Source organism: Apteryx mantelli, chromosome 5 (assembly GCF_036417845.1).
Source record: "Apteryx mantelli isolate bAptMan1 chromosome 5, bAptMan1.hap1, whole genome shotgun sequence".
Lineage (NCBI taxonomy): Eukaryota > Metazoa > Chordata > Aves > Apterygiformes > Apterygidae > Apteryx > Apteryx mantelli.
This window is the reverse complement of record NC_089982.1, coordinates 39,669,379-39,682,538: the sequence shown is the minus strand read 5'-3', so window position 1 is coordinate 39,682,538 and position 13,160 is coordinate 39,669,379. Positions and strand designations below refer to the sequence as shown.

The 13,160-nt window shown below is 36.1% G+C and overlaps 1 long non-coding RNA gene across 1 annotated transcript in view; it reads right to left on the bottom strand.

The window, feature by feature from the left end:
- Nucleotides 1-7,955: 7,955 nt before the first annotated feature.
- Nucleotides 7,956-13,160, bottom strand: part of LOC136992187 (uncharacterized) — a 138,001-nt gene continuing 132,796 nt past the window's right edge. The window contains exon 3 of the long non-coding RNA XR_010884264.1: nt 7,956-8,012. This is a non-coding gene — a long non-coding RNA (uncharacterized lncRNA). The remainder of the gene's footprint in view (nt 8,013-13,160) is intronic.

The window sequence follows — 13,160 nt, the reverse complement described above, 5'->3', positions numbered from 1 at the left end:
GAAACCAATAGTATCTGGATTTTGAGTGAGTTTAATTGGGAGACAACTACTAAGTGCCTTAGCCTGAGTTAATTCTCAAGGTGTACAGAGGCAGCATGCAATATGTCTAGAGGCTTTTACCGCTAAAAATGACACCCTTTTTAAAGGTTACGTTATTTCAAAGAAGTAGCAGCAGATACCGTGCCAGTGGTTTTCTGGGGGGTTTGATCTGTGTTTTCAGCTTATGCACCTTTATTCAGCCTCAGTTCTGTGAGGTGCTTAAATTCATAAATAAATCTAATAATTACGACATTTTCCTTCTGTCTGCTGAAGTGGAGACCAATGAGGAATGAATGACTGTATCTGTAAGACTCCTAGATTTTTGTTCAATGTACTTAACTCTATACCCTTTAAGTTGACATAAAGTACACGGTGAAAAACATTTAAATATACCCTGACTTCAGCTCATGAGTAATAGTTAAGTTGTAAAACAAGGGGAAATTAAATGACTTCATTTAATACTGCTTCAAATTCACAGTTGCAAAGGGCATTGTTCACTCACCATGCAACAAGGGATTGTTTCTGCCCACATAGTGTGGTGAGAGTTGCCGCATTATGACTTAAACTGAGTGCTTAGGTTGTTACAGCTGCAAAAATTCAAAATACAGTCAGCTCTGAATTATCCATGACTAGTTTATCCAGACTGCACATGTTAAGACTTCCAACCTGGCTCTGTACAGTGCCAACTTAGGTACAGTTTGGTTTATTAAGTTGGCACTCTAGTTTCCAGAAGAGCTTATTAGTGACGATGTAGTGCAATGCAAATGCACAGAGCCAGCACAGGTTTCCTGCTATCCATGGGAAGGAAAGTCATTTGCCTCACCAGAAAAGAAGCAAGGAGGAAAGGGAGATGGAAGGTCATGAGGCACTCTAAACTAAAATGAGATCCTGACTACTGATGAGATTAAGATTAGTCTATACAGAACATGACTACGGAAGACACAGACATGCTCAAGCTAGCATCTATCTGGCGAGCACAGATAACAACAGTAATGAAGACAGAGTGGCAACAGTGCTCTCCAGGGACCTCCCCTTTGCTAGCTCGCACAAATATTCAAGAAGCTATCCTCACTGCTATTTCTACCCATGTAAATGATATTAAAGCCATGCCAGGTCATGCTTATATGTGATGACAGACTATTCCTTAGTGCCCGCTCTGCCCCCTTTGTAAACTTTATCTTTGAAAAGGCAAAAGACTAAAAGGCTGTTAAGAAAAAAGGCCCATATATATAATTCCTCTCTGATCCGAGAGGAATTATTCTCTTACCCTTTCCAAGGCTGGATGACAATCAACTGCATTCTGCAAGCCATAAAAACAGAGCAGAAGAAAAGGAGAAACAGCGTAGTTGTTACACAACAGGAACGCCATAGGTGAACAAAGGCACCACAGTGATGAGCTCCAGAGAGAAAAACAGACCAAATATCAGCCACAGGTGTGATATGTATAATAGAAAGACTAAAGGAAGGCCAGTGAAACAGATATTTTTTAATGGGGGTGGAGGTGTTAATAACAAGACAACTCTGCTTCAATAAATCTTGAATTTCACTCTAGATTTCATCAAAGACTTTTTGGTAAAACTCAAATTTTACTTTTTAATATATCCAAATTACTGTCATTTATCCTCTGAGGGAACTATTAACAGTTATAAAATTATGCCATCTAAAATCACATGTAAATTAAATTATCTGAATTTGTGCTATGGATAACTATAGCTCAGAGGGTATCTAAATGTCTAATTGCTTAACTTTAAAAATCTAAATTAAATGACTAAGATGGGAGGGTAGTTTCCACATAAAATTAATGGAGAAACTTAAGATCCTGCATGCGCAGAAGCCTAATTTAGTTTTTGTGACAGAAACTAGAGCGCTGGCATCAAGTTGGAATGTGGTGAAGATGTGCACCAGAGCCGAGCCAGAAGGAGCTCCCAGGTCCTACATTACAAACACAAACAAAACCCATTTTTCCCATTGTTTACACAGGGAGATAAGGTTCTGTATCTGACATTTTAGTTGGATGTGTAAAATCAAGTAGTGTGAATGGCTCCCCAGAAGGAATATTCTCTGTGAATTGACCATTACTTTCATTTCTATAGATTTGTTACAAGTTCAGTATTGCATGTTTCCCAGTCAAACTAGAAAGCTTCAGATGGGCATGTGAAGAACACTGCAAGACAAACATGCACAAGCACATATTGTTTCTAACATCATATCCTAACACAATATAAAAAATCATCATTATACTTGAGGGCTATGTAAAAAGGAAAGAAGCACAGAAATCAATGATACATGAAGAACTACTCTGCTAAGATCTGCATTTTTGCTGAACTTCATCACGACCTTGAATGCAAATCAAACTGGGATGCATGTATCCCAAAGATTTATTGCTGTGGTTTGCTCCAATCTTTTCTTAATAAACCAAGTTAAAAATAACTCAGACAGCTCATTAGTTATAGCACGATACATTTTCCTCTTAATTTGGGGGATGGCAAATGTTCTCATTATTCTTAAAGCAACATTACTCTGCTGCATAATACTCACCATACCATGAAAATCAGGCTAGTCCTCTATGCACCATCTGCTTAAAGAAAAATAATCATCCTATGACATATTTATCTCCTTCTCCATCCTGCCTCACACTATTTTCTGCATTGTGGCATCCTTCACTGCAATAATGATTGCTTACTCCTGAGATTTATCATTCCTCTCCTCTGAATATTATTCAGAGCTATTAATAAAATTTGAATAATCTCCCTTAGCCATATTTGGGTTGTCTGCAATGTAACTGAAAGGAAACATTTTAGAGAGTTACCTCACTGGAAACTCCATAGCTAAGAAAATTCTTGTAGCATTAGCATTAAATGTTCTATGTGAAGGAATTGTTTTTCTTCAAGGAATTTTCCATTAAATTGCTATGAAACCAGTATTTCTCTTGATGTTTCCATTCTACAGTAGCATGGTTTTTGCCAGCTTTTTTTTTTAAGACATTATGTAACATAAAGACTATTTGTCTTCTTTTTCATTTCTCCATTTGTTTAGTGCTTTGTACTTAATCAGAGCCAGTGACAGCTGTTTCATTTGTATTTTATCCATACCTATGCATTTCTAGGGGTAGCGTTAGGCTCACTAAGCAGCGCTGAAATTGTTTCCTTTATCATTATGCTCCCTGTTTACTCTGGAAACGCAGCTCTGCACTGTTCATTAATCACTCTCCTCCCTTACCCAGCTTGTTTTTAGGTAGTAACACACTCTTCAAACACAACATAGGTAGGAAGGACCACATTTTACCTACGATACCTGACCCAATTATAAGGAAATCTAAAAAGATGTTCACTTTTAGAAGAAGAAGAATTACAGATCATACAATTTATTTTAAAACAATTTAAATCTTTCTCCCCTTTCTAAATCTCTCTCAGGTCCATGAATCCCTACCCCATCTTCCAATTTAGATGTAACAGCACAGTCCAGCTCCCTGTTGGTTCTACCTGCCAAGCACATTTCTGTAAGTCAGCATAGCCACTAGGTATGAGACTTCCATGATCCGGCACCAGTCTCATCTGCCTGGAGCTACATAAGGATGTGTGCAGTTTTACTAGCTGGAAGGAAGGAATGCCTGACTCCCCCCTCCCCACCATGGGGTCAGGCATGAATTGATATACTGGGCTGGGGGGGGTGCCTAGTTCACCCAAGAGCATCCCTATATTGCCTATTGCTTAAACTCAGTAGCTATTGAAGCCAGCCAGCACAAACATCACTACACCAGAATGCGCAAGGTACTAGTGGTACATCATTGCAAGGCAGTTCCTGAATACAGTTTGCAAATATAGGGCTAGTCAAATTTTGCAAAACTTAATTTCTAAGGAAAAAAACCCCCTATAATTAGGCCTGTATAATGTTACTAGTATAATGACATTGTAAAGAACTTAGATGCGAAGATAAAAAAAATGTTTAACTCTATTACAAACAACTTTTATAATCTCTAAATTCAGTCTCTGCATTCATCTGAAGACTCTAAATACAAAAGATACAGAAAACCCATTGGCTGAATACACTGACTGCCTAATTTTAGGCCTACAGTGCTGAAAAATTTGGACACAATCTCAGCCAGTGATTTGCTCTGTAATCTGTCAAACCTCTGCGTCTCACCCCATTTATAAAATAATGACAATGAACTGGACATGTTTTGAAAAGCACAAGCTCAGCTGACTTCAACAGGAAGTCCACTTTATATTATTAAAAAATCCTGTGTAATCCAAAGAGTCAAAAATATTATCCTGAATGTAAAAATATCACTGATATGAACTCTCCTTCAGAAAAACATAAATTTTCAAGACTAGTTGATTTCAGTCAAGAAAGCTTGAAAAAGAAGAAAATATATTTCTAAAAGATTGAATTAAAGCTAGCCTATGAACGAAACATTCCTTTTTGAAAAAAGGTGGAAGACGCACACTAATGCTTCAATACTTCAAACACTACTTTCCACATGAACATGAAATCCTTTATACAGCTAATAGAGAATAAAATCCAAAGGAGTATTTCTTACTTACCACAGCTTCTAAGATAACATGGTTAGTAACTTGCTTGAACTACCATGGTGAGGCATTCAAAATAACTTAAAAAATTATCAAGAAAGACCAAGATCAAGAAACGCTCACAGAAAATCATCTAATGAAAAATGTTTCCTCTCTAAAATTATTATATTATTTAATTCCTCTATTTTTATTCTTATCTAAAACATTTAAAGGATCCTGATGATAATGAACGTGTAAAAAACACAACACATGCAGAGCCCTGAGTTCAACCAAAGACATATGTCAAAGAAGGTATATGTCCATCTGTAGAAAATTAGACGCATAGCTACTGTTAGAATAGGAGACAGTCCAGATCTGTCTCTTTTGTGCCCTACAGTAACTATTTCTCTGCAATGTAAAATACAAAAGAACTGACTGATAATTCAGCATAAAGTGACATGCATGCCATGTTGGCTGGCATGACAGCAATGCGGGTGTGTAGCCCATTCTTCTTACAATGGTTCTTAATGCTTGCCATATGGATGTTTCATGCCAAATTTTTCTATGACAGCCAGCATTAGACTCATAAAAGCTACAGAGATGAAGGCATTGGCCTCTCTTTCCTTCTTCCGACATATCACATGACTTGCATTAATGCCTAACTTTATTAAGTGAAGTCCTTCCATGGCCTGAGGATCTGGACACCTGATTGCTTAGCCTTAAAAGCAGGTCTGCGTACTGCGTAGAATCATGAAGCACTAGTAGCTGGCAACGCTAATGAACTATCGGAACAAAGAATTCTGTATTATAACTTGTGAGCTGTCAGAAAGACAGGTATCAAATCACTGAAAAGTATTTTTGTATACATTTGGCCACAAATCCAAGGGTATTTATTGCTTAACCTTCTATCCAAAGGAGAAGAAGAAACCAGGGAATGCCAAAGTATCATGATTCAGTTTCTAAACTTCTTGCTTTCATAACATTTAAGATTTGAACAAATAATAGCAAATAATGATGATGCTTAACCATACTTAACTGCCTGAGTCACAATAACTGGCTGTAGGCATATGTACTGCCTGTTGCTGCAAACGAAAACCAGACTAGCAAAAATCACCTTCAGAGTGGATTAAGTGATCACATTTTACTTTGCATTTGTTATGCATATACACATATGGCTTATCTAATGAGTTGTAGCTTGTTAAACATGGCAAGACACAGTACATCATCTCCTGGAAAAACCCTCGTGTTCATGTTTACTGTTTACAAAATTAAAATAGATGCATGAAAATGTAGGAAATTTGCTGTATCTGAGGTCAAAATGAAATTATATATTCTGCCCTTAGTCAGCCCTTCTGACTTTGATGGCAGCTATTAATTTTAAACAATCATCTGATTATTAATTTCCCTAATTACATATTCCTAGGCAGGAATGTTTCCATTTAATTATGTTCTTTATTAATTTACTGTACATTAACACTTACGTTCAATTTTGGTTACATTACTTCTGCCTTATTTCAATCTTGCAAGCTTTTATGTTTATTTTATGAATGTTTATTTCCATTAAAAAACTTGACTGGAGATTATATTTTGATTTGTTTCAAATCCACTCAGAATAAGGGAATAAGTCTGTGATGGTGAAACTGCAATTGTATTAATCCCTGTTTCATAAAAGGAATTTGACAATCTTGTCTCCATTAGTTAATTGGATGAAAAGCTCTATCACATCACTATTCCCCACCCAATTCCTTCGCTGATCCCAGCAATGAAGATTTGAGTCTCTTGGACCCTATTTTTCCTTTTCAGGATAAAATAATTCCCACTGATTTCAAATGAACTATTCACTTCCATCTTTGGAAATACTTCAGGACAATCAGCCAGATAGAGTTAGGCCCATCTGGAGACCATTGGAGCTTCTATCAAAGAAATAATAATATTTGAGTATGTTAACAAATGAGAGCATAATGAATTAGCATTAAATGTATCAGTCAGTCAGAGCGGTCTGAGGCAACATACTCAAGGATGCTGGCAGTGGAGAGTAGGTGGAGAGAATGCCTTGGGGTCCTATTTATATTAATGGGAAATGCTGACATTCCCCTTGGAGAAAATGACATTTTTTGTTCCTTTAGGTAGCTAAATCCATTTCACTTCCTGTGCGATGTTCCTTTGCCATGTTCCTTTTATCCAAACATTTAAGGTCTTCAGGTTTTTGACAAATGGCATCACAACATCTGTTTTTGTAGCCTTTATATCACTGCCAGCAAATGAGCCACGTTCTTTCACCTTTTTAACTGCCTCTGAGACTGGTTATGTGAAGCACATAAAATAAAATGGCATCCTCAAAGAGCCAAATTTCATTTCCCGATTCTTATTCCCTTTACATTTTTTTCCTTTGTACCAGTGTTTTTATTGAAATGACAAACCATAAATGGTGAAAGAGGCCTAGTATTTGACTTTTTACTGTGAGTTTTTTTTTTTTTTAATTAGCCATTAACCCAAACTTGAGCTTTCAGGTATTTCATTAGTATAGTATGTAGAGAAAAACTGTATTATTGTTTTAAATATTAAAAGCAAGGTATAGGTCCATCTGTAGAGAATTATTTGCCTATTTCTTGCTCACAGACTAAGGGCTCTAGGGAAACAGGGAATAGGGACCTTAGTTTTAGGTTCCCTTACGACTTATATTTCTTGCATCAAGGTAACTGAACTTGTTTCTGATGGCAGTGTCATTACACTGTTGTTACTTTTTTAGGAAAAATATATTTTTCATATAACTCTTCCATGTATCACTACATCAAAACATCAAAAACACCAAAAATGGGAAATTAAGACAGGATTTGAAAATAAAGGAACCGGCATAAAGGAAAAATGGCTATGGTAATCCAAAAGGGAGCAAAACCAAAATGGTGATGCAGTTAGTTTGTAATTTTCTGCAAAAAAAAGGGAGATCTGTAATACATATTCAGAGGTTTTAAAATGTTTTTAAATGCAAATGCTATTGAAGGTATAACCATTTTACTCTAAAATTAACTTGATCTCTGAAAATCCTGTTAAGAAAAGAACCTCCTAAACACTACGTAGCAAATTATTTTTTTAGATCTATTAAAAAGACTGTTATCATAGCAAACATTGATGATAGGCTGAACTCCGTCCTCAGATACTTACATAAACTTTAGTGACTTTGACCTTGTTTTTGTTCATATATTTATGATTTGCCTTGGCAAATGGATAAATAATTTTGCAGGAAAGTCTTATTTTTTGAAAATGTTTTGAAGATTGTCTCTTTTCCCCTCCTTGCCCTTTTTACTTATACTTACTTTTAGCTCCCATCTCTACTGTTTTTCATAGCTGTACTCTAAAGAAGGTCACAAGTGGGTGTATTGATCTGTTAGACCTTACCTGAAACGAAAAGTCCAGAGGTATAAGGTTGAGCAGACAGCTCAGCTCAGATGAAGATTTCAAAAAAATCTGTTCAAATAAACACAACAAATGAGAGAACAAATTATTTGTTGTTGTTCATACTGAATCTGGGCATCTTTGCTAGAACATGTCTGCTCCAAACATTCCCCACATATAATTGATTGAACTAGCCAGAATTAATACAAATATCTTTTGCCATTCTCTAAGAAGAAAGTTTAACTGAGAGACCATTTTCCTGTAGACATTTTGCCCCAGGCTCATATTATCCTAATTTTAGATAAACACTGCTGCGCATAAAGGAATCTGAACAATTCGTTCATACACAAAATGACTTTGTTGACTTAGCTAGGAGCTTGTCACCGACATGTAACAGAATTGCATGACTGCTTTTGAAAGCTGACAAAGACCATTTCTCTTCATATGCAAACTCTGGGTGCTCTTTTCAGAGCTACCTGAAAACTGCATTTTTGGCAAAAGAAAACATTTTATTGGGCTCATCTTCCTTCAAACCTTATCAAAATTATTTATATTGGGACAGTAATAGATGATGTGCCCATGTTCTGCCAGGTATTTTAATGACTTGAAGAGAGTTAAGGCTCCAGGAAAAGATTTAAATATGATTAATGACACAGCAAGTTCCTTGAATACTGGTAAAGCATGCAGCCTTCAAAAAGCACATAGGAACACTCTGCAATGATAAACTGCCACTTAACTGAAGGAATCCATTTCTTTAAAACACTAACTCTGTGCCAAATATGATTCTCAGTGTCATATATGAAACTCCTTTGACCCTAGGTGGGATTAAATGGGTATAACTCTGGGTAACTCTGGCAATGTAGCCCTCTGTAAACAAATCCATCTCTTTGTGGACATGCCTGCATGGTCAAGATGCAAAAGATGAACTATTTCACTCAGGCATTGAACAGCCCTAAATGGCTGCCAGATGAAACTGGCTTGCTTCCTGCTATCTTGGAAAATATGTGAAAGCACTCTGAGATTGTCCGTATGTGACTTTATACACCTATCTTGCCTCTTTGTACATTGTGAATATCACCAAATGAATAGTTTAAATCTCCGCCACAAGTCTACTACTAGAGAATGCTGAGTATCTTCTTTTATCCAAACTTCATTCCATTAGATGTAATAATGTTTGAAACGGGAGAGAAAGCTAGCTCATCCTGGACTTCCTCTAAGAACTGCCTGTTAACCCTTAGACAGTTATTCTTTTACAGGGGCAATGTGCCCTAGGTGGCCTTTTTTCTAGGAGAAAAATCTGGGGCAGTCTGATATCTCAGTGAGATTCTGAAAGCAATAAAGGATCTTTCAGATCCTTTCAGACATCACAAGGATCTTTCAGATTCATAAATTGAGAGAGAAGTAAATGATTTAATACAGGTGTTAGGACTGAAGGTATCTTTGCATATTTACATTATTTCATTAGTTTCCAGAAAATATGTGAGGAACATCTAGTAGGAGCATAAAAGATTGTAATGCTTTCTAAGGAATCAGGGTTTATGTGACAAATCACTACATTACTTTCATGAGGCAAATAATCTGCAAACATGGATTGAGCCTCACCCCCACACTGAATGCAAAATTTCTACAGACCTCAAGGAGAAGGATGGGTCAGTAGGCCTCTGTGAATTTGACAGAGCAGACAGCACTGTTACACGAACTAAGAGAAACTTTGTCTGGAAAGCCAAGTGTCTGAACACTAAGAAGATTTCTGAAGTCATAAAGTAAAGCGCTCTAACTCTTGCTAGATTTAAAATTCCAAATTCATCCTATTTGCAGTAGTCCATAATGCCAGACTTGCACGTCAGCAGCTGAATAAACTCATGCGACTGTTAAACACAGACCAGTAGGTTACAGAGACTGCAAAGTCAATGAAAGAGAAACCAAACATTCAGTCTCAACACTTGAGTGACTGACCTCAAGACCAGCAGTCCCAACTTACTGGGCATATGATTCATATTCATCTTTTGTAGCATTTCTAAAATCTAAATACTGGCTTTTATTTCACATTTGGAATATATGGATAAACATAGCCATTAAAAGAGAACTTTTATTAAAAACTTTACAGTTTTGTCTTTTGAATGAATTACATTACCCCAGTATTTATGGCAATGACTGAATTCAAGCACTGAGCTTACTTTTGAAGATCAGTTGTGCAGATATTAAATGTGATCATGGTAGGGCCGACTGCTCTTACTATTTTGAGGAACTCAACATAGGTAACTACTAAGTCTTCTTTCAGCAAAGTGTGAAAACCATTTTTAACGTGAAAAGTCAATAGCATGTTGTGTAACAATATCAGTCATAAAATATCATAATATAATATCATAAAAATGTAATGTAATACCATACTATAAACTTTGGGCTAAGTATTCCAAACATCACAACATCTTTCAAATACATGCTTTCAATTTTTCTGCATTTTAAAAAAGCTTCAAAGAATACAGATATTCAAAAACATAATTATCCTAGACAATTAAGGAAGTAATGTTAAAACTATGGAAGCATGACATTTCCATTGAAAACTCTCATTTCCTTCTTTCATTGAAGAAAAAAACACTTGTCATTTTCAGACTGAATCTGCTATCTACACTATATTCTTCAATCATTAGTTCTCAGAAGAATATTTTCACGTATGTTAAATAGTATTTTTGGCCCAGACTTACAGGTGTATGTCAGAAAGAAACAGTATAAAGACTTGTCCTCACAGGATTATTATCTGAGTTGATGGTGTGTTCAAGACTTAAAAGGTTATAAACGATGTGATTTTGGCAATTACAAATGGTATATCGCTCCTGTATGTTCAGCTTGTCAAATCTTTTTACAGATTAAATATGATCCTTTTTTTTTTTTTTTTTAAACTTACTCACCTGCAATGTACTCTCCTGAGTGTCTTCTTCCTTCTCATGCATCCCCATTGAGTTATGTTTGGAAACTACTGAAATTGTTGCTGTAATTTAGAGAATAATCTTAAATAAAATTTCTTCTCATAAGTTCCATGATATTTTCTGAAATTGCTGTTCTATAGCAGGAAATCAGCTACTTTGCAAGAAGCCTGTTAGGTATTTTGCATCAGCTTGCCTATCTTTCATCGGCTGTGAAGACATTGGTGATGTGTGAAATTATGCACACAAGTGCACTGAAAATGTCTGTCAATGTCAAGAACCTCAAATGCACCAGAAGCCAAATCTAGGGATCTAACTGGGGAAAATATTCTTATGTTTAGCTAAAATGACTGTGAGAGAACAGTAATGCTAACCTTATTTACTGCTTTAAACTGAAGTAGCATAATCCAGTATTTACTAACTTTCTTTTAATTTTTACCCTTAGACCTAGTTAGTCAGCAGTCCCTCCTTCCTGCACAAAATCTGTTTTTACCTTATGGGTCCCAGATGCTCATTTTTGTAGTATTTATCATATAAACATGAACCAAATATATCTGTTCAGGAAAATTACTATTTTTAGTTGTACATTCTGGCAGTATCCATGAAATAACTGAGAAAAGTCTCCTTACGTAAGACACATCACAAAAATGTAGCAACACCACTCCTCTACCCTTCCCCCTGCAAAAAGCCCAACCCCACCTTGGGAAGCCCAGAACCAGACACTGATCAAAAGCTAGTTGTTAAACTAGTTCAGATGAAGGAAACTGAGAACTCGGGCATGCAATGAAGTTGCCGCAACTTAGCAAGCAGCCAGGCACCAGCTGAGCACAGTGACAGTCTATGGATACCCTTGGGAACAACATTTAAAGGAATTAGACATTTGGTAGAATTTAATGCAGAAAGGGACAAAGAGAAATGAGAATACTGCAGATCAGTATCAGACTACAAGGCAGGCTGAGAAAATGGAAAGCCGAGATCTTGGAAAAACCTCTACAAGTCATGGAAAATACAGCAACTCTATAAAGCTAGAATTCTAAATTAATCTTTCTTTCAACTAACGTGAATCAGTAACTTCATACTGAAAAGTACCATAATACAAAGTCAGCTACTAGCTCTCCATCATGTTATATCCATCTATAAATATGACAGACATTGACACAACACACATGTAAGCTTTAACAGCTGACACAACTCGATGATGTATGTTTGCCTTTAGAAAGGCCACTAATTTATTTACACGCGAGACCACTATTCAGGTTTTACAAACATAAAGGATGTATTTCAAATCTGCTTAATGATTTGTTTACACCAGAGAGAAAAAATTTTGGTCTCAATGGTAAACAATACTTTATCAAATTGCCTAATTATTCTTTGTATTTAGCAGAGAAATTGGAATTAGTCCAAAGTCATAGTTCTAGTCCTTTGTATAAATAATTTATTACACATATTCAAGCTGTCCATGATGGGCTTCAAAGAAACAAAGGACAAGCACGCACATATATATAAAATTCAAAACTAACTCACAGGATTTTGTATTTTCTAGACTTCAAGACAAACAGAAGTTAAGTTAGTACATGAATATATCCTGCCACACAAAGGTATTATGGGTGCAAATATCACCCTGTAAGTGATATAGATGACACAAATACTGTTTAGAAACAGTTACGCCAGCAAGATGCAAAATCATTTAGGACATCCTAAGAACAGGGAATAACACACCTAAAATAAGAAATCCATTATAAAAGTTGTAGTATAAGTGTATCTGAAAAAGAAAATTCCATTTCTAAGCCTAACCCTCAATAGACAGAGGATTTATAGTAGCTTCAAAAAGCACACAGTCAGCCACTGCCTTCTATTAATTATATTCCCCAAACTCCCTTCCTGTAATCTTTCCAGTGACAGTGTTTTCGGTGGATAATTCTAGACTGCAACACCAAGACAGGAAGAAAAGTTAGCTTGTGTTACCATTGTAACTCACAATCTTCTCAAAATAGATCCCAGTTGTTCTTACCATTATTTATCTGCATTTATTCATAAGCAATAGAACAGAAATATATATACATTCAGTCCAGTATTACAAAGAGCTTGCACTGAGAAACAAAGAAATTTTCTTAATTTCATGTTAGGACATCAAGCATGGAGCTAGATGCTTTTTCCATTTTTTCTTTTATCCTAACACAGATACATTTCAGGAAAGAAAATAAGACTTTGGTAAGATATAAACCAGGAATCTTCCACCAGCTGGAGCACCTGAAGCTGTGCCACCTTTCTGGAATGACCTTACCATTCATGAATC